The following is a 21,471-nucleotide window of genomic DNA, read 5'->3' as shown; positions in this document are numbered from 1 at the left end:
CGACTAACCGTCCTTCTGAGGACTAATCCAGCTGCATTGATATCAGTGCTAAGAAGGCAGGTAGTGTATGTGGCAGACTGCAGTGCATATAGCAAGAGCAAGCATCAGCAAGAACGTCCACGTCCTTGTTCCAGCTCAGTGTCCAGTTCAGTCTGCGTCTGGTGCTTTTACAGATATTTCTAAAAATGGCCCCAGATATCAGGGGCCAGGAATTTTTTTGGGGGGTTCTTAATCCTGATTATGTGCTTAAAAAGCAATCCAGTGAACAGTTTTTCTGCTCCATTTGCTTGATGGCACTGAAGAATACAGCCAGATCCTTTCCATATTATAGCGCTAAAAATCCAGCTATTTAAAACTATATGGTTTTCTGTCACACGTATCCCATATCACTGCAGTTCAAATCCAGCCATTTGTAGTGAAAGTTGAAAACATTGTACTCCATTTAAAATGGGCAAGGCAAGGGACTGAGAAGTGGACGTGATTGTGATGATGGTACATGCAGAGGACGAGGCCGAGGCTGTGGGCTAGCTGAAATTGTGCCACAACAAACATCCACATCTTCTCGCTCGACCTTCCTGTCCCAATTAATAGGGGCCCGCAGAACACCACTATTGAACACAGAGCAGTGTGAAAAGGTTATTGGATGGATAGCAGATAATGCTTCCAGTCACTTAGGCACCACCACGTCTTCCACACGGTCAAGTCTCAGTAGCTGTGAGTCTGGACCGCATATTCCTCACCCTGAACCTCCTTCCTCCCATCTTGCCGAGTGCCCAGAGATAACGAATCCCATGCTTGGACATTCAGAATAGCTGTTCACTTTTCCATTTATAGATTTGGGCCTCTCTCCCATTTCACTTGAAGAGGGCAAGAGGAGATCGCATGTAGCAATGCCCAAACATTAGAGCAGGCATGGTCACACGAAGGCAATGGTGGGAAAGTGTAATTACTGTCGCAAGAGATGGATGATTATACACAATTGCCAGAAAGTCAGGAGGAGGACCAGGGTGCGGAAGTGGAAGACGAGGTGGTGGATGATATAGTAACTGACCCAACCTGGCAGGAGGACCTACAGAGCAAGGACAACAGCACAAGGTGAGGGGGGTTGGGGGGGGGGGCATAGCACCACAACAGGCAGGAAGAAGCAGTGTGGTAACATCAACACAATGGAAGTTGCCAGTACAACTGTTAGGTCTTCCCGAGTCTGGTTGTTTTTTAAAGACTGTCGATAACCCCAAAACGGCCATTTGCACCACCTGCCAGGCCAGCATCAGCAGGGGTAGCAAAACTACCAGCCTGACCACCACCAGCATGATCGGGCACATGGCAGCAAAGCACCCAACTAAGTGGGCCAAACCCCCAGGGTCCAGGAACAGTGTCTGCGGGTGGCACCACTGCTTTTTCTGCTGTTGTGTGTGCAAGTCAATCCCCTGTCCATGGTGCATGCGAAGATGATTCCTGCCCTGCACCTGTTGTTGCACACTCTCAACTAGCACCATCAGCAAGCACGTCCACATCCTTGTCCCAGTGCAGTTTTCAGTTGTCCCTACCCCAGTAATGGAACGCAAGCGCAAATATCGGACTTTACTCCTCTTTGATCAGACCTCATCTGGAATACTGCGTCCAGTTTTGGGCAACACATTTTAAAAAAGACCGACAAACTGGAGCAAGTTCAGAGAAGAGCGACCCGATTGGTGACCGGTCTGCAAACCATGTCCTATGAGGAACGGTTACAGGATTTGGGAATGTATAGCTTGCAAAAAAGAAGACTGAGAGGATACTTTAATAGCTGTCTACAAATATCTGAAGGGCTGACACATTGTTGAAGGATCATCTTTATTCTCATTTGCACAAGGAAAGACTAGAAGCAATGGGAGGAGACACAGATTAGATATTACGAAAAAACATTTTGACAGTTAGGGTGATCAATGAGTGGAACAGGCTGCCACGAGAGGTGGTGAGTTCCCCTTCAATGGATGTCTTCAAACAGAGGCTGGACAGATATCTGTCTGAGATGATTTAGTGAATCCTGCTTTGAGCAGGGGGTTGGACCAGATGACCCAGGAGGTCCCCTCCAACTCTACCATTCTATGATTCTATATGCAGCCAACGCCCTACAGGCCACAGTACTAAATTCACACATTTCGTGACTGCTTGCACTCAAAATGTTGCCTTTTAGGTTCGTGGAGACGAAAGATTTCCACAACCTCATGGTGGCGGCCATCCCTCGGTACTCGGTCACCAGCCTCCACTATTTCTCCTGGTGTGCCGTCCCCACATTACACAAGCACTTGTCCCACAACATTAGCCGTACCCTCAACAATGCAGTTACTGGGAAAGTCCACCTAACCATGGACACGTGGACAAGTGCTTATGGGCATGGTTGGTGCATCTCTCTGACGGCACACTGGGTTAACATAGTGGAAGCTGGGACTAAGTCAGACCTCGGGACGGAAAACGTCCTCCCGATGCCGAGGATTGCAGCATCACAGTCTACAGCTCCTGCACGTCATTCTCCATCTCTGAAATGACCACATCAGTCACAAGCTGGAAGCGCTGCCTCAGCCAAGCGGCATCAGGCTGTGCGGAAGCTAACATGCTTAGGTGACAAATCAAACAACGCTGAAGAGTTGTGGACAGCTGTGAAAGGATCTCACCTTTGAGCCTCTGGTAGTCCTGGGTGTCCTCTCGATGGAGGTCGAAGTAGGACTTCTGGGCATCGCCGACCAAAAACGGAGCCACCACTTCCGCCCACTGGCCGGCTGGTAGGTTTTCCCACTCTGCTGTGCATTTGTAGATAGTCAGGAAGGCTTCTACGTTGTCCTCCGGTCCCATCTTAATCAACGCTGAGTGTACCTTGTCCCGGGCCTCTCGACGTTAAGGAATAGGCGTTGTAGCTGTTTCCCGCAGGGCAGCAATCTGTTGCAGCAACAGTTCATTTGTGTGTTTTGCTGCTGCTGGTACAGTAGCTGCTGATTATGCTGCTGTTGCCGCTGGAGACTCAGGTGCTGCTCCTGCTGTTGCCACTGGAGACTGCAGCTGCTGTTGCTGGGTGAGTACCAACTGCTTGAACAGCTCCTCCATTTTGTCCACGGGGTGGGGCTGAAAGGTGGCAGGCCGGATTGTGGTCATGCAGCTGCCAGTGGGGTATGCCTCAGTCACAATGCCCGCATTCTCCACTAAACTGTAAGGCGGCAGTGTTCACACCGTGCAGTAACTGAGGCAGTGACCCAAGCAAGTCCAACATAAGCAGATTTATTCAGCGCTCAGAGGTAAAACAGAGTCCTCTGGTTCGCTGCTGGGTTAACATAAGTCCATAACAACCATTGCCGTGGGCAACGGCCGCGCCGGGACGCTCAGAGCCTGACGGGTGCAGAGCCTTACCAGACGTAGGTTCAGCTACACACAGGCCCACCAAGCTTTCCTGCTATATTCCTAGCAGGTCCCAACACTGAACACTAACCCTTAATGCCGGGTTTTTAAAGGACCTGAGGCAAGAGCCTCCTCCAAGAAATGAAGGCCCTGCTGGGTTTTACTACTCTGCCTTAGCCAGATAGCCTGACCAGGTCAATGCTCACCTTCATTCCTGCATTGCAGCCGCAGGTGTGTCTGTGACTGCAATGCACTTCAATGGGTTTAATAGGTCTCTGTACACATTCTGGGGGATATATACCATCCCTCGTATTCGATCCCCCATACATGCATACATACATGCATACATGCATACATGCATACATGCATACCCTGAATCAGCAGCACCTCTCCCTCTCTGCCTGTTTTTCCGGGGTAGACTGTGACGAGCATAGCGGCGCCAGGTCTGATATAAACCTGATGACACTGTGCGGCCAGCCAATCATTGTAATGCCCACAAAAAAACATGGCTATGGCATTACAGTGCGTGGCAGGAAATCCCTGTATGTTCATTGGCTCTCTAAAGAGCGCCAAACATGCAGGGAGGGGACCAGAGTTCCTGCCTGAGCAGCCCGGAAATACTCGCCGAGCTTCTCGAGCACCGTGATGCTCGGGCGAGTACCGAGCACGTTAGCTCATCATCACTAATAGAAAGCCATCCTGTAGATATATTTCACAACCTCCCTCACACTATACATTTACACCCTTTAGTGCCTTTAATTTGTATCAAATAAGGTGTTTAACTCAATTTAAAAAAAACATGACAAACGAGTAGAGCCCCTTACCCAATTGTAAACCTGTACATATTTAATTCTGTCAGCTTATAAGTGGATACAATTGTAGCTGGTTTGGGCAAGTACTTGTGGTACATTAGCAGCAGCTGCACAAATTGCTCCACATTTCCAAGCACTTTGCCTAGGCTGCATGCAATTGTATCCACTCCTCAGCGTTTCTCAGGAATAACAAAGTACCATTCTTCTGTGCCCATAGGTAGAAGGCGTCCTGAGCCTATGCATTCCAGCCAAGTAAATTCTCTAGTGTGCATCAGTATAAGTGATCAGCCACCAAAGTGGGATTACAAGCATGTTTTTCCCCTTTCAAAGTCGAAACTATGCCCAATGGTAGAACGCAATCTAGTGTTATAATAAAATTAAGAAATGCATACAGGAAAACCCTTGTATAAACATGTACAACAAAACAGATATACACCTTACCTGTCCTGGTGTAGGGCACCTCCTTTTTAACGTCATCCAGGTGAGCGTACAGGTTATCGTATTTGTAACTGGGCCTGGGCTTCTGGTGGAGCCTCCGGCTACGCCGAGGATGCTGAGCAGTGTAGATCTGCTCAGCATCTCCACCAGGTAGTATATTCCCTGGAGGCCTGAGAACAGAGACATCATTTGAAGAAGAGTGATCAAGCAAAATTGGGAATTTTACAGTACTACACAATTACTGGCAATCATGTATCATCAGTGTACATCAAGTAGTTAGGGCGAACATTTTGGTATGTTCACTAGTTGCCTGCTCCTGGCCTAATGGATATGATCAAGTGCATGCAAGAAAGAATAACATCAGACACACACCCAGTCGGATGTAAGCTCTCCTTGATCAGCTATGGCACAGCTCCTAGTGTCCTTTATTCAACCCGAACATAGACTTATATAAACACTGTAGGTTAGCCCAGAATGTGAGTAACCAGATGTATTGATTGGTTAGTCCAGGGGGCGTAGTCCATGAGGTCATCAGGGTGGGTTTCTCCAAGCGATGTGTCGCTCTGTGGTTGGTTAGTCCTTCTATAGAATGCAGCTTCCTCCCAGAACAGAGCATGGTGTGATGAAACAGGAAATGGCAGCCATCTTTGATCTAAACAAGCTTATGTAAGGTGAAATAATACTTTGTGGGTCTTTTCTCTCAATCTCCTATGTCTGGAGGTTAATTAAGTATTTGAGCCTCTTGCTCTCCTCAACAAAGTGACATTCAAAGTAATTCTTAACAATAACGAGGCACCATGAAAATGCTCTGCAATCTATGAGCAGGATACTCTGAATAGCTTAATATATAGGTTTATGACAAAAGGTTCAGTAAAAGGGAACGTTCACACACAGCAGAAATCTTGCATATTTTCCATCCAGATTTGAATATGAAAAATTGTAGCGGAACACCGTTGCAGCCAGGGCTGTGGAGTCGGTATAAAATGGACCAAATTTACACTTAAACATGAGCCGTGTATGAGGGAGTCGGAGTCATGGAAATCGAGGAGTCGGAGGTTTGGCTTACCGACTCCACAGCCCTGGTTGCAGCAAATGAAATTGGTAAACATCTAATGAAATAAATGGACAGAATGATGTGACTGCATTGCTACCACACAGAAACAAATACAACCGCACAGAGCATGCGAAGGAATGTGAATATTTAAATATATTTATTCCAAACTGTACCACCACTATACATACTGTACACAATTCAGGTACTTGATCTATTGGTGTGAGCCCATCTGCTAGAAGCAAGGTAGGCAAATGGAAATCTACACTATCAAACTAATCTGTCCTGGTCTCAGCCTAGTTTTACATATTTAAAGGGCACATAGGATCCAGCTTTAACAAAAAACCTTTGAGATAAGTGCCGTAACAAACCAGATGAATAAGCCACTCCTAACAAAATGAAATAAAAACAGAGGTGCAGGTTACCCCAACTGCATTGCTATACAATAAAGACAATACATTTATTATGAGCAGTAATGCAGTACAAATTTATGTATTTGATTATGACATTACTCTGCACTCTCACAGTACAGCTTGTATACCATTGTAGTGCAGTCACAGCAACCTGTACCCATGGCCTTATTTAATCTTGTAGGAGGTGCTCGGTAATTGAATTAATAATAATAATAATAATAAAAAATAATCTTTATTTATATAGCGCCAACATATTCCGCAGCGCTTAACAATTCACAGGTTCATGTACAACAGTCATAAGTAACATGGCTAAAGATAATACAATAATTACAGCAAAAATAATGACGACCCTGCTCCTAAGAGCTTACAATCTACAATGAGGTGGGGGTAACACAAAGTACAATGGCTTATTTACAAGGATGGTCCAGCCATCTTGAGGGGATGAGGGATAGATGGAGGCTGCATGAGCTTATCACCAGCCAGTATCTGTAGTGCTTTTTGGTTAGGTGGAGACTTATGTTTGGAGAAATAAGGAATGGGCTATAAGAATATAAAAGGACTTTGATTAGGGAACATGATAGGCCACCCTAAACAGATGTGTTTTTAGGGAGCGCCTAAAACTGTGTAAATTGTGGTTCATCCTAATTTCTTGGGGTAGAGCATTCCAAAGAATAGGTGCAGCTCGGGAGAAGTCTTGAAGCCGGGAGTGGGAGGTACGGATTACTGCGGATGTTAGTCGAAAGTCGCTTGCAGAGCTTAGAAAACGGGTAGGCCGATAAACAGATGAGGAAAGAGATGTAGGGGGGTGCCGCACTGTGGAGAGCTTTGTGGGTGAGAACAAGCAATTTAAATCTGATCCTATAATTCATGGGCAGCCAGTGCAATGACTGGCACAGAGCGGAAGCGTCTGAGTAACTATTAGCCAGATAGATGACCCTGGCTGCAGCATTAAGGATGGACTGGAGGGGGGAAAGTCGAGTGAGGGGGAGGCCAATTAAGAGAGTTACAGTAGTCAAGGCGGGAGTGGATCAGGGCAACAGTGAGGGTTTTTGTTTCCAAGGTGAGAAAGGGGCGGATTCTAGAGATGTTCTTCAGGTGCAAGCGACAAGAGCGGGCAAGAGATTGTATGTGGAGGGTGAAGGAGAGATTGGTGTCAAACACAACGCCCAAGCAACGCGCCTGCTTGCTCGGCATTATTGTGGTGCCACACACAGAGAGAGATGTCAGATTTAGAGAGGTGAGTAGACGGGAACAGAAGAAGTTCGGTTTTTGAGAGGTTGAGTTTCAGATAGAGAGCGGACATGATTTTAGAAACTGCGGCCAGACAGTCACTGGTGTTCTGTAGTACAGCAGGGGTAAGGTCAGGGGATGAGGTGTATAGTTGTGTCATCAGCATAAAAATGATACTGCAAACCAAATTTGCTGATTGTCTGACCAATTGGGGCTGTGTAGAGAGAGAAGGCCAAGGACTGAACCCTGAGGAACCTCAATAGTGAGAGAAAGAGGGGAAGAAGTGGAGCCAGCGAACGATACACTGAAAGAGCGGTCAGATAGGTAGGAGGAGAACCAGGAGAGAGCAGTGTCCTTTATGCCGATTGAGTGAAGCATAGAGAGTAGGAGGTGGTGGTCAACGGTGTCAAAGGCTGCAGAGAGGTCAAGAAGAATGAGCAAAGAGTGGTCACCATTACGTTTTGCTGTCAGAAGGTCATTGGTTACTTTGAGTGCAGTTTCTGTAGAATGTAGAGGGCGGAAGCCGGACTGTGATGGGTCTAGAAGAGAGTGAGTGGAGAGGTAGCTGGTAAGGCGGGAGTAGACCAGACACTCCAAGAGTTTAGAGATGAAGGGAAGATTGGAGACTGGTCTGTAGTTGTTTGTGCAGGAAGGGTCAAGAGAGGGCTTTTTTAATAATGGAGTGATGATGGAGTGTTTGAAGGAGGAGGGGAAGATACCAGAAGAGAGGGAGAGGTTGAAGATTTTAGTTAGATGAGTAGTGACGACTGAAGAAAGAGACTGGAGTAGATGTGAGGGGATGGGGTCAGTGGTGCATGTGGTGGGATGAGAAGAAGAGAGGAGCCTGGAGACTGTCTTCTGTGACTGGGTCAAATGTGGAGAGGGATCCAGAGGGGATGTGTGGGGGGTGGGGGGATAGTTGAGTCACGGCACTTTGTGGCTGGGAGCTGATTTCCTGACGGATGGTGTCTATTTTCTCTGTGAAGTAGGAGGCCAGGTCCTCATCACAAATGTCCGTGGTGGGGGCCTGCGCTTTAGGACTGAGGAGGGAGTGAAAGGTATCGAAGAGTTTTTTGGGGTTGTTGGATAGTGAGGAGATCAGGGTGGTGAAGTAGGTCTGTTTGGCGAGGTGAAGGGCAGAGTTGTATGTTTTTAAAATAAATTTGTAGTGGATAAAGTTTTCTGGTGTCCGAGTTTTCCTCCATAGCCGTTCGGCACTTCTAGAGCATCGCTGGATTAATTCTTCTAGTGCACATTTAGGGGTAAATTACCCTATACACGTTGAGGCGTAGACAGCAAGAAGCTTTTGTATACATTCGTACAGGGAAGTCTGTCAATCACTGATCCACCCACTGGACTTTAAAGCATAGAAAGAGCAGGGACATAAATAACTACTATGAATAGTTTCCCCATAATCCTGCATATCAATCTGCTCAGCTGCTTCGTCTATCACACTGTCACGGGTGTGTTGCCACGAAGATCGTCACGATTACACAGCCTGACTTCTCGCAGCTGACTTTTTGGTGCTTTGTGTTTTCGGCAGTGAGGGAGTTAATTCTCTCTCTCTCTGTGCTAGACGAGGTCCAGCCTCGCCCAGCTGCAATCAATGTTGCTGTAGTGAGACTCCTTCAAATGCCTGCTGGTCTGTTTGGGAAGTGTCGGTGAAAGCATTTCATACAGACTAACAGAGCGGATCGTGGTATTTGGAGTTTCTGAGATAAGTGTATTTGGAGTGTTTTTTCCCTTCCTCGCTTTATCATTTATCTCCTTTCCCATTGGTGTTCCCTCTGTTGTAGTTGTGTAGTTTTTGTATGCAAGGTGGTTTTGGTTTTTCCCTTGTACTGTCTCGTTCGTCTAAGTACTGTGTGTGGGCATATTATTACTTGTCCTCTTTTGTTGTGATCGGGGTCCTTCTCAGGACTAGATTACTTAGGTGCAGGGATCCTCAGGAGGTAGGGGTTACGCTGGCGGCCTGGACCTCTGTACCTTTAACAGTACCTCCAGGTTGAGGGATTAGTCAGGGCCCCAGCTTAGGGTCAGCTTAGGCCCCCTACCTCCAGTATACAGAGACAGCGTGACATTTTCACCGACCCACTTAGTTTTTCTCCAGCTACCATGGATCCAGTAGCCGGTCTAGCTCGGCAGTTGCAGAGTTTGTCCATGGAGCTGGCGGACGTTAGGTCCAAGGTTTTGCATCCTCAGGAGCAAGCCGGACCAGAACCTAAAGTTTTTTGTTTTCCGGGAGGCATGCAAATTGTACTTTCGGCTGCGGCCTCGGTCATCGGGGAGTTAAGAACAAAGGGTGGGAATTGTCATCTCGCTCCTACAAGGGGACCCACAATCTTGGGCGTTCTCTCTTCCCCCGGGCTCCCCGGCTCTCCAGTCAGTGGATAGGTTTTTCGCTGCTCTGGGACTCGTATATGATGACCCAGATCGGATCTCCCTTGCTGAGTCTAAGTTACGTAGGATCCAGCAGGGAGATCGTCCGGCGGAGGAATTCTGTTCGGAGTTCCGTAGGTGGGCCACGGACACCCAGTGGAATGACCCGGCTCTTAGGAGCCAGTTTTGTCAAGGTTTATCCGACAAATTACAGGATGTGTTGGCACAGTATGACTCTCCCGCGTCACTGGAAGCCGCTATGACCCTGGCTATTCGCGTTGACAGACGGCTTCGGGAGAGGTGCGGGATAACTCGACCCCCTGTGATGACTCCACCTCCTACAAGGTCCCCTCATATGGTGGTTCCCCTGGTCAGTCCAGAGGAGCCTATGCAATTAGGAGGGACATCATTTCGGGGGAGGGGACCGGTGGTGCGCCATAAGACAGGAAGGTGTTTCTTCTGCGGGAGAAAGGGACATTTTATTGGGGGGTGTCCATCCCGTCCCTTGCAGAGTGAAGAGTCGTCGGAAAACTGTTGATCCCAGGTTGTGTGGTGGACGGCAATCTGGGAGTAGGTATTTCGTCCCTAGGTTCGTCTCAGTTTCTCGTACCGGCGGAGGTGGTGGTGGGTACGAGAACTGAGAGGATATCTGTTCTTCTGGATAGTGGGGCCGGGGCTAATCTGGTTGATGCTCGGTTTGCCCGGGTTCAAGGTATGCGATTGAGTGAGTTGGCTAAACCCATCCCCATATTCTCGATCGATGCCAGGCCTCTCGGTCAGGGAAGTTTTTTGCAAGCTGTGCATGACGTAAAACTTCAAGTGGGGGCGATACATAAAGAACTGTTGTCTTGCTACGTGTTGGAGGGTCTTCCCACTCCTATAGTGTTGGGCCTTCCTTGGTTAACTAAGCATAACCCGGTTATTAATTGGCAAACCAGAGAGATAAGCCAATGGAGTAAATTCTGTAATAAAAACTGCATGAACACGGTCATCGGTGCGGTTACTCCTTGGGTCTTAACTCCATTTCTGGCGGACTTTGAGGATGTATTCTCGGAGAAAGGGTGTCAGGAGCTACCTCCTCATCGCGAGTATGACTGTTCTGTAAAACTGCTCCCTGAGGCCAAGTTACCTAAAGCTAGGTTGTATAACCTTTCTGGTCCTGAGAGGCAGGCCATGAAGGATTATATTTCAGAAAGTCTGGCTAAGGGGCATATTAGATCTTCACCGGTGGCCGTGGGGTTCTTCTTTGTTAAGAAGAAAGATGGAGGCCTACGCCCTTGCCTGGATTTCCGTGAACTTAATCGGATTACGGTCCGAGATCCGTATCCGCTCCCACTTATTCCCGATCTCTTTAATCAGATCGTGGGTGCCAAATGGTTCTCTAAGTTGGATCTCAGGGGGGCGTACAATCTGATTAGGATGAAGGAGGGGGATGAGTGGAAGACGGCGTTTAACACTCCGGAGGGGCATTATGAGAACCTTGTCATGCCATTCGGTCTGACTAATGCCCCGGCGGTGTTCCAACACTTTGTTAATGACATTTTTCGCCGCCTGGTTGGACAGTTTGTTGTCATATATCTGGATGATATCTTAATTTACTCGCCGGATCTGGTGTCTCATCAGGAGCACGTTAGGCAGGTGTTACAGATCTTGCGGGATAATAAACTATATGCCAAATGGGAAAAGTGTGTGTTCGCCGCACAGGAACTCCAGTTTTTAGGCTTCCTGGTTTCAGCGTCCGGTTTTCGTATGGACCCTGGGAAAGTGCGGGCAGTTCTTGAGTGGGATCGGCCAGAGAATCTTAAGGCACTACAACGTTTCCTGGGGTTTGCTAATTATTACCGGAAGTTCATTCGTAATTTCTCGTCTATGGTTAAGCCTCTCACAGACATGACTAAAAAGGGGACGGATTTTTCTAGGTGGTCTGACAAGGCTTGTCAAGCATTCTCCTCCTTGAAAAAATGTTTTGCCTCGGCACCCATACTCATTCAACCTGATGCGTCACAGCCATTCATTGTAGAGGTAGACGCTTCCGAGGTAGGGGTGGGAGCAGTATTGTCACAGGGTTCGTCCCCTGGTAAGTGGCATCCGTGCGCCTTTTTCTCTAAAAAATTGTCGTCCGCTGAGAGGAATTACGATGTCGGCAATAGGGAACTCTTGGCCATTAAGTTAGCTTTTGAGGAGTGGCGCCATTTTTTGGAGGGGGCAGTCCATCCGGTCACCGTCATCACCGATCACAAGAACCTGCTATATCTGGAGTCCGCGAAACGTCTGAATCCCAGACAAGCTAGGTGGTCATTGTTTTTTTACCAGGTTTAATTTTGTTGTTACATATCGTCCTGGGTCAAAAAATGTAAAGGCGGATGCCTTATCTCGTAGTTTCCCTGGGGCCGGGAATACGGACGACCCGATTCCTATCCTTCAGGAGGGGGTGGTGGTTTCGGCAGTATGCTCTGAGCTGGAGGAGGAGGTATTGGAGGCTCAGGGGGACGCCCCTGTTGGACCTCCGGGGAGACTGTTTGTTCCAGATCAGTTGCGACAAAAGGTGATCGAGGCACACCATAACTCAGTTTTGGCAGGACACCCGGGGAGTAAAGCAACTGTGGATCTCCTCTCGCGTCGGTTTTGGTGGCCTAACTTACATAAGGAGGTGGTAACTTTTGTCGCGTCCTGTGGGGTTTGTGCGCGCTCTAAGACCTCACATACCCGTCCGTCTGGGGCCCTCTTACCTTTGAAGATCCCGGAGCGTCCTTGGACTCATCTGTCTATGGACTTTATTACGGACCTCCCTCCGTCTTCGGGTAAAACGGTCATACTCGTTGTAGTGGACAGGTTCAGCAAGATGGCACATTTTATCGCTCTTCCTAATGCTAAAACTCTTGCGCAGGTGTTCATTGGGGAGATTGTGAGGCTTCACGGGGTACCCTCCGATGTGGTGTCTGATCGGGGGTCTCAGTTTGTGTCCAAGTTCTGGAAGGCGTTTTGTGCACGGCGGGGGATGCATTTGTCATTCTCATCGGCTTTTCACCCTCAAACCAATGGTCAGACGGAACGTATGAACCAGAGCTTGGAGACATATCTCCGGTGTTTTGTGTCCGAGAACCAGGAGGACTGGGCTTCTTTCTTACCTCTGGCAGAGTTTGCTCTTAATAATAGGCGGAGCGAGTCCACTGGTAAGTCCCCGTTTTTTGGAGCATATGGTTTTCACCCCCAGTTTTGTACTTTCAGTAGGGGAGGCTCTTCGGGGGTTCCTGAGGAGGAACGATTTTCCTCATCACTCGCTTCAGTATGGAGAGGGGTGCTGAAGAATCTGAATACTATGGGGAACCGATACAAACGTATGGCTGATGGGAGGAGAGTGTCTGGTCCGGACCTAAGTGTGAACGATCGGGTATGGTTGTCTACCAGGAATATAAAACTTAAGGTTCCCTCCTGGAAACTGGGTCCCAGGTTCATCGGGCCGTACAGAATCAGTTCTATTATTAATCCGGTGGCATTCCGTCTTGACCTCCCCCCTACGTTTAAAATTCACAACGTGTTCCACAGATCGTTGCTTAAGAGGTATGTGGCGCCGGTGGTACAGTCACCTTTACCTCCCCCTCCAGTGGTGGTCAATGGTAACTTGGAGTTCCAGGTATCAAGGGTCATCGATTCACGTTTTAATCGCCGGTCCCTTCAGTACCTGGTTCATTGGAAAGGGTATGGTCCTGAGGAGAGGATGTGGGTTCCTGCGTCGGATATTAATGCAGACCGATTAGTTCGGGCCTTCCACACGACTCACCCGGATAAACCTGGCCCTGAGGGTCCGGAGGCCCCTCGTAGAAGGGGGGGTACTGTCACGGGTGTGTTGCCACGAAGATCGTCACGATTACACAGCCTGACTTCTCGCAGCTGACTTTTTGGTGCTTTGTGTTTTCGGCAGTGAGGGAGTTAATTCTCTCTCTCTCTGTGCTAGACTAGGTCCAGCCTCGCCCAGCTGCAATCAATGTTGCTGTAGTGAGACTCCTTCAAATGCCTGCTGGTCTGTTTGGGAAGTGTCGGTGAAAGCATTTCATACAGACTAACAGAGCGGATCGTGGTATTTGGAGTTTCTGAGATAAGTGTATTTGGAGTGTTTTTTCCCTTCCTCGCTTTATCATTTATCTCCTTTCCCATTGGTGTTCCCTCTGTTGTAGTTGTGTAGTTTTTGTATGCAAGGTGGTTTTGGTTTTTCCCTTGTACTGTCTCGTTCGTCTAAGTACTGTGTGTGGGCATATTATTACTTGTCCTCTTTTGTTGTGATCGGGGTCCTTCTCAGGACTAGATTACTTAGGTGCAGGGATCCTCAGGAGGTAGGGGTTACGCTGGCGGCCTGGACCTCTGTACCTTTAACAGTACCTCCAGGTTGAGGGATTAGTCAGGGCCCCAGCTTAGGGTCAGCTTAGGCCCCCTACCTCCAGTATACAGAGACAGCGTGACACACACTGTCTGCGGGCCAGACAAATTTAATGGGACTTTTCCCTTGTATGCGATTTTGCGTTAAGGTATCAATTTACAAGTGCTTCTCAGTAAATTAGAATACTTATCAAAACCCACCTGCAAAGGCTTCCTAAGCATTTAAAAAGATCCCTTAGTCTGTTTCAGTAGGCTCCATAATCCTGAGGAAGACTGCTGACTTGACAGATGTCCAGAAGGTATTCATTGACACTCCAAATGGAGGGTAAGCAACAAAATGTCATTTGCTAAAGAAACTGGCTGTTCAGAGTGCTGCATCCAAACATTTTAACCCCTTCACGACCTTGGGATTTTCAGTTTTTGCATTTTAGTTTTTGGCTCCCAGAGCCATATCGTTTTTATTTTTTGGGCAATATAGCCATGTGATGGCTTATTTTTTGCGGGACAAATTGTACTTTAAACACCATTACTAGCTTTACCATGTAGTGTACTGGAAAACAGGAAAAAAAATCCAAGTGCTGTGAATTGGCAAAAAAAAAAAAAATGCAATTCCAGTTTTTTGTTTTCTTTCCACGTTCACTTGATGCTAAAATTGGCTCTGAGAGAATCCATCACCGCTTGTACCTGGGATAGCTGCGTATGCCAGTCGGTGCTAAAGAGGATATCATCTAGATACGCGGACGCGTACTCCTGATGAGGCTTGAGCACTGTCCATCAACCTCTGGAATGTAGCCGGGCCCCATGTAACCCAAAAGGTAATATCACATAGTGATATAGACCCTCCGGAGTTATGAAGGCGGCCTTTTCCTTCGCCGATTCCGTGAGAGGTACCTGCTAGTAACCTTGGTGAGATTGAGCATAGTAAAGTACTAGGCCTTCCCCAGTCTCTCAGTCAGCTCATCCACCCTGGGCATTGGATATACAGTGGTGGCCAAAAGTATTGGCACCCCTGCAATTCTGTCAGATAATACTCAGTTTCTTCCTGAAAATGATTGCAATCACAAATTCTTTGGTATTATTATCTTCATTTAATTTGCTTGCACGGAAAAAACACAAAACTCCAAAAATGGGCCAGACAAAAGTATTGGCACCCTCAGCCTAATACTTGGTTGCACAACCTTTAGCCAAAATAACTGCGAACAACCGCTTCCGGTAACAATCAAGGAGTTTCTTACAATGCTCTGCTGGAATTGTAGACCATTCTTCTTTGGCAAACTGCTCCAGGTCCCTGATATTTGAAGGGTGCCTTCTCCAAACTGCCATTTTGAGATCTCTCCACAGGTGTTCTATGGGATTCAGGTCTGGACTCATTGCTGGCCACCTTAGAAGTCTCCAGGGCTTTCTCTCAAACCATTTTATAGTGCTTTTGGAAGTGTGTTTTGGGTCATTGTCCTGCTGGAAGACCCATGACCTCTGAGGGAGACCCAGCTTTCTCACACTGGGCCCTACATTATGCTGCAAAATTTGTTGGTAGTCTTCAGACTTCATAATGCCATGCACACGGTCAAGCAGTCCAGTGCCAGAGGCAGCAAAGCAACCCCAAAACATCAGGGAACCTCCGCCATGTTTGACTGTAGGGACCGTGTTCTTTTCTTTGAATGCCTCTTTTTTTTTCCCCGTACACTCTATGTTGATGCTTTTTCCCAAAAAGCTCTACTTTAGTCTCATCTGACCAGAGAGCATTCTTCCAAAACGTTTTGGGCTTTCTCAGGTAAGTTTTGGCAAACACCAGCCTGGCTTTTTTTATGTCTCTGGGTAAGAAGTGGAGTCTTCCTGGGTATCCTACCATACAGTCCCTTTTCATTCAGACGCCGACGGATAGTACGGGTTGACACTGTTGTACCCTCGGACTGCAGGGCAGCTTGAACTTGTTTGGATGTTAGTCGAGGTTCTTTATCCACCATCCGCACAATCTTGCGTTGAAATCTCTCGTCAATTTTTCTTTTCCGTCCGCATCTAGGGAGGTTAGCTACAATGCCATGGGCTTTAAACTTCTTGATGACACTGCCCACGGAAGACACAGGAACATTCAGGTCTTTGGAGCTGGACTTGTAGCCTTGAGATTGCTCATGCTTCCTCACAATTTGGTTTCTCAAGTCCTCAGACAGTTCTTTGGTCTTTCTTTTCTCCATGCTCAATGTGGTACACACAAGGACACAGGACAGAGGTTGAGTCAACTTTAATCCATGTTAACTGGCTGCAAGTGTGATTTAGTTATTGCCAACATCTGTTAGGTGCCACAGGTAAGTTACAGGTGCTGTTAATTACACATATTAGAGAAGCATCACATGATTTTTCAAACAATGCCAATACTTTTGTCCACCCCCTTTTTTTAGGTTTGGTGTGGAATTGTATCCAATTTGGCTTTAGGACAATTCTTTTTGTGTTTTTTAATTGAAGACAAATTAAATGAAGATAATACCAAAGAATTTGTGATTGCAATCACTTTCAGGAAGAAACTGAGTATTATCAGACAGAATTGCAGGGGTGCCAATACTTTTGGCCACCACTGTAGGTCAAATTTCGACATTCATTTTATTTCCGGAAATCATTACAGAAGCGTAACGATCCGTCTGGTTTCGGAATCAGTACGATGGGGCTAGCCCACTCACTCCGTGATTCCTCAATGACGCCTAACTGGAGCATTTGTTTTACCTCAGCCGTGATAGCTTGCCTCTGGGCTTCGGGTACCCGGTACGGTCTCATTCGTACCCTTACCCCAAGTTCAGGGACACTGTCATGTTGGACAACCGTAGTCCTACCTGGTAGCTCTGAGAACACGTCTGTATTCTGCTGTACCAGCAAGCGAGCCTCCCGTCGCTTCTGTTAAGTGAGAGCATCACTTATCCTGACCTCTCCCCCGGACGCATCCCTGGCTGAAGGGAGAGAACTCTCTGGCGGCATGCCCGAAGTGATGTCTGTAACTAAACACTCTCGATCTTTCCAAGGTTTTAGCAGGTTTACATGATAAAGCTGCTCCGGTTTCCTCCTTCCGGGCTGATACACTCAGTAATTAACATCCCCCACTTTTTCTTGAACCTCATATGGCCCTTGCCACTTGGCCATGAGCTTACTCTCGGCTGTGGGTACCAGTGCCAGCACCCGATCACCCTTGTTAAAAGACCTGACTGTGGCTCTTTTATTGCATTTACTCTTCTGTGCTGCCTGGGCATCTAACAGATGTTCTTTCACGATGGGCATGACCGCCACGATTCGGTCCTGCATACTAGCCACGTGTTCAATTTTACTCCTATGTGGAGTCTGCTCTTGTTCCCCCGTCTCTTTGGCTACATCCAACAGACCCCCTAGGGGAGTGTCTGCCGTACAATAACTCAAAGGGAGAGAACCCTGTGGAAGCCTGGGGTATCTCACGGACGGCGAACATCAAATGGGGTAGCAACATGTCCCAATCCCTTCCGTCCTTAGAAACCACCTTTTTTAAAATGGACTTGAGGGTTTTATTGTACAGTTCACCTAGTCTGTCAGTTTGAGGGTGGAACACAGAGGTGCGCAATGGTTTTATTTTTAGCAGTTTGCATAGTTCCCTCATCACCTTGGACATAAAAGGGGTCCCTTGATCCATCAGGACCTCCTTAGGTAGCCCAAGGCGACAGAACATGGCAAACAGCTCCCGTGCAATTAGTTTCGCCGAGGTGTGGTGTAGCGGTACATCCTCCGGGTACCGGGTAGCATAGTCGATGACCAAAAGTATATGTTGGTGGCCACGAGCGGATTTTACAATGGGCCCTACCAAGTCCATTGCAATCCGTTCAAAAGGTACCTCTATCACTGGCAGAGGTACCAATGGGCTACGGAAACTTGCGGTGGGTGTGGTCAGTTGACATTCGGGGCAGGATTCGCAGTACTTCTAGAATTTGTTCTTGCGTCTTTTTAACCCCTAAGTGTCCACCCAGCAGGTGTGTGCCATCTCCAGAACCGCCCGACGGTATGACTGAGGTACCACTAACTGTTCCATGACCTCGTCCCTGATTGTCTACCCTGTAGAGCAACTCACCGTTAATTACCATGTGTGGAAATACAGTATCTGCACAGGACTGTTGACCTACGCCATTTACCTCCAACACATTTTCCTGCGCCCGAGTCAGGTTGGGTTCCTGTAGCTGAGATGTCCCAAACGTGTCCCGGGACACTTGCAGCTCGGATCAATGGGCTCTCCTCGACTTCTCCTGCCAGCACCTCTAAGGGAGACCTATCGGGGTCACACTCTATCCCTAGGTTGGACACCCCTACGGCAGGTACCCCTGACTCGGGTTCATCAGGTACAGCGCCTGTAACAAATTTTACTGGCGGGAGAGTGGATTTTGTGTTTCCACAGAGTCCAGAACAGGCAAGTCTCTTCCCAATACGGTCCCATAAGGAAGAGGTTTTTACCACCCCCACGACATGTTTTATGTCGCCACATGGCGTGGACACAACTACCTCCACGGTTAGGTACTCTTGGAGGTCCTCGTGGATACACACACCCCCAACTGTCCGTCCACTGGGGTTGTCTCCTGCCACCAGCGACCTATGTACCAGTTACTAGGCTCCCCGAGTCTAGGAGAGCCTCCGTGGGGTACCCATTAACCAGTACCTGGCACAGTTGGGGCTCACTGTCCGAGGGGTCGGCACTCGCAGTGCAGACGGCTTGGATGTACTTTGAGACCCGGCGGTTATACCCGCAGTCCATGGGCTCCGTAGTCAGGGGGCAGCTAGCAACCACATGTCCTGGCGCATGACACCGCCAGCACCTAATGGAGGGGGTACTATTTAATTCTTTTGACCGTTTGGGAGGGAACCGGTCTTCTGCTACTCTCATTCTGGGGTACCCCTTCAGCATGGGTACGGTGCTGACTGTCCTCGGCAGGGGGACGTGACCCCTTTCCCAGTTCCTGGGTTGGCAGGGATCAGCGTGACAGCCGCGAGGGGGCAAAGTCCGGATAAAGTCCTGAGTGGCCGAGTAGCGCTCGATCAGGCTGACCACCTGGTTTAGGGTGCCGGGGTCCCTTTGCTCCAACCAACGTTGGACAGCTGCCGGTAGAGTCCTCACCAGCCGGTTGACCACCAGCCTCTACACCATCTGAGCTGGAGTCAAAGACTCAGGCTGGAGCCACCTCTTTATCAGCGGCAAAAGGTCATAAGTCTAAGACGGGGAGGGTCAGGTCACCACATAAGTCAATGAAAATACGAGCTGAGCCCTCACGTCTGTATTGACCCCCAGTCGGACAATGATCTCGCCTTTTTGAGCCTCTGGTAGTCCTCTCGACTGAGGTTGAAGTAGGACTTCTGGGCATCGCCGACCAAAAACGGAGCCACCATTTCCGCCCACTGGCCGGCTGGTAGGTTTTCCGGCTCTGCTGTGCGTTTGTAGATAGTCAGGAAGGCTTCTACGTTGTCCTCCGGTCCCATCTTCATCAACGCTGAGCGTACCTTGTTCTGGGCCTCTAGCTGTTAACCGCAGGGCAGCAATCTGTTGCAGCAACAGTTCATTTGTGTTTTCTGCTGCTGCTGATTTATGCTGCTGTTCCCGCTCCTGCTGTTGCCACTGGAGACTGCAGCTGCTGCTGCTGGGTAAGTACCAACTGCTTTAACAGCGCCTCCATTTTGTCCATACATACATACATACATACATACATACATACATACATACATACATACATACATACATACATACATACATACATACATACATACATACATACATACATACATACATACATACATACATACATACCTACCCACCCTGAATCAGCAGCACCTCTCCCTCTCTGCCTGTTTTTCCGGGGTAGACTGTGACGAGCATAGCGGCGCCAGGTCTGATATAAACCTGATGACACTGTGCGGCCAGCAAATCATTGTAATGCCCACAAAAAAACATGGCTACGGCATTACAGTGCGTGGCAGGAAATCCCTGTATGTTCATTGGCTCTCCAAAGAGTGCCAAACATGCAGAGAGGGGACCAGAGTTCCTGCCTGAGCAGCCCGGAAATGCTCGCCGAGCTTCTCGAGCACCGTGATGCTCGGGCGAGTACAGAGCACGTTAGCTCATCATCACTAATAGCCATCCTGTAGATATATTTCACAACCTCTCTCACACTATACATTTACACCCTTTAGTGCCTTTAATTTGTATCAAATAAGGTGTTTAACTCAATTTAAAAAAAACATGACAAACGAGTAGAACCCCTTTCCCAATTGTAAACCTGTACATATTTAATTCTGTCAGCTTATAAGTGGATACAATTGTAGCTGGTTTGGGCAAGTACTTGTGGTACATTAGCAGCAGCTGCACAAATTGCTCCACATTTCCAAGCACTTTGCCTAGGCTGCATGCAATTGTATCCACTCCTCAGCCTTTCTCAGGAATAACAAAGTACCATTCTTCTGTGCCCATAGGTAGAAGGCGTCCTGAGCCTATGCATTCCAGCCAAGTAAATTCTCTAGTGTGCGTCAGTATAAGTGATCAGCCACCAAAGTGGGATTACAAGCATGTTTTTCCCCTTTCAAAGTCGAAACTATACCCAATGGTAGAACGCAATGTAGTGTTATAATAAAATTAAGAATACATACAGGAAAACCCTTGTATAAACATGTACAACAAAACAGATATACACCTTACCTCTCCTGGTGTAGGGCACCTCCTTTTTAACGTCATCCAGGTGAGCGTACAGGTTATCATAATTGTAACTGGGCCTGGGCTTCTGGTGGAGCCTCTGGCTACGCCGAGGATGCTGAGCAGTGTAGATCTGCTCAGCATCTCCACCAGGTAGTATATTCCCTGGAGGCCTGAGAACAGAGACATCATTTGAAGAAGAGTGATCAAGCAAAATTGGGAAATTTACAGTACTACACAATTACTGGCAATCATGTATCATCAGTGTACATCAAGTAGTTAGGGCGAACATTTTGGTATGTTCACTAGTTGCCTGCTCCTGGCCTAATGGATATGATCAAGTGCATGCAAGAAAGAGTAACAACATCAGACACACACACAGTCGGATTTAAGCTCTCCTTGATCAGCTATGGCACAGCTCCAAGTGTCCTTTATTCAACCCGAACATAGACTTATATAAACACTGTAGGTTAGCCCAGAATGTGAGTAACCAGATGTATTGATTGGTTAGTCCAGGGGGCGTAGTCCATGAGGTCATCAAGGTGGGTTGGTCCATGAGGTCATCAGGGTGGGTTTCTCCAAGCGATGTGTTGCTCTGTGGTTGGTTAGTCCTTCTATAGAATGCAGCTTCCTCCCAGAACAGAGCATGGTGTGATGAAACAGGAAATGGCAGCCATCTTTGATCTAAACAAGCTTATGTAAGGTGAAATAATACTTTGTGGGTCTTTT

Source organism: Phyllobates terribilis, unplaced genomic scaffold (genome assembly GCF_046119375.1).
Source record: "Phyllobates terribilis strain yellow unplaced genomic scaffold, ASM4611937v1 Scaffold_10__3_contigs__length_209671492, whole genome shotgun sequence".
Lineage (NCBI taxonomy): Eukaryota > Metazoa > Chordata > Amphibia > Anura > Dendrobatidae > Phyllobates > Phyllobates terribilis.
The sequence above is the reverse complement of the archived record's forward strand: the minus strand, read 5'-3'. Positions refer to the sequence as shown.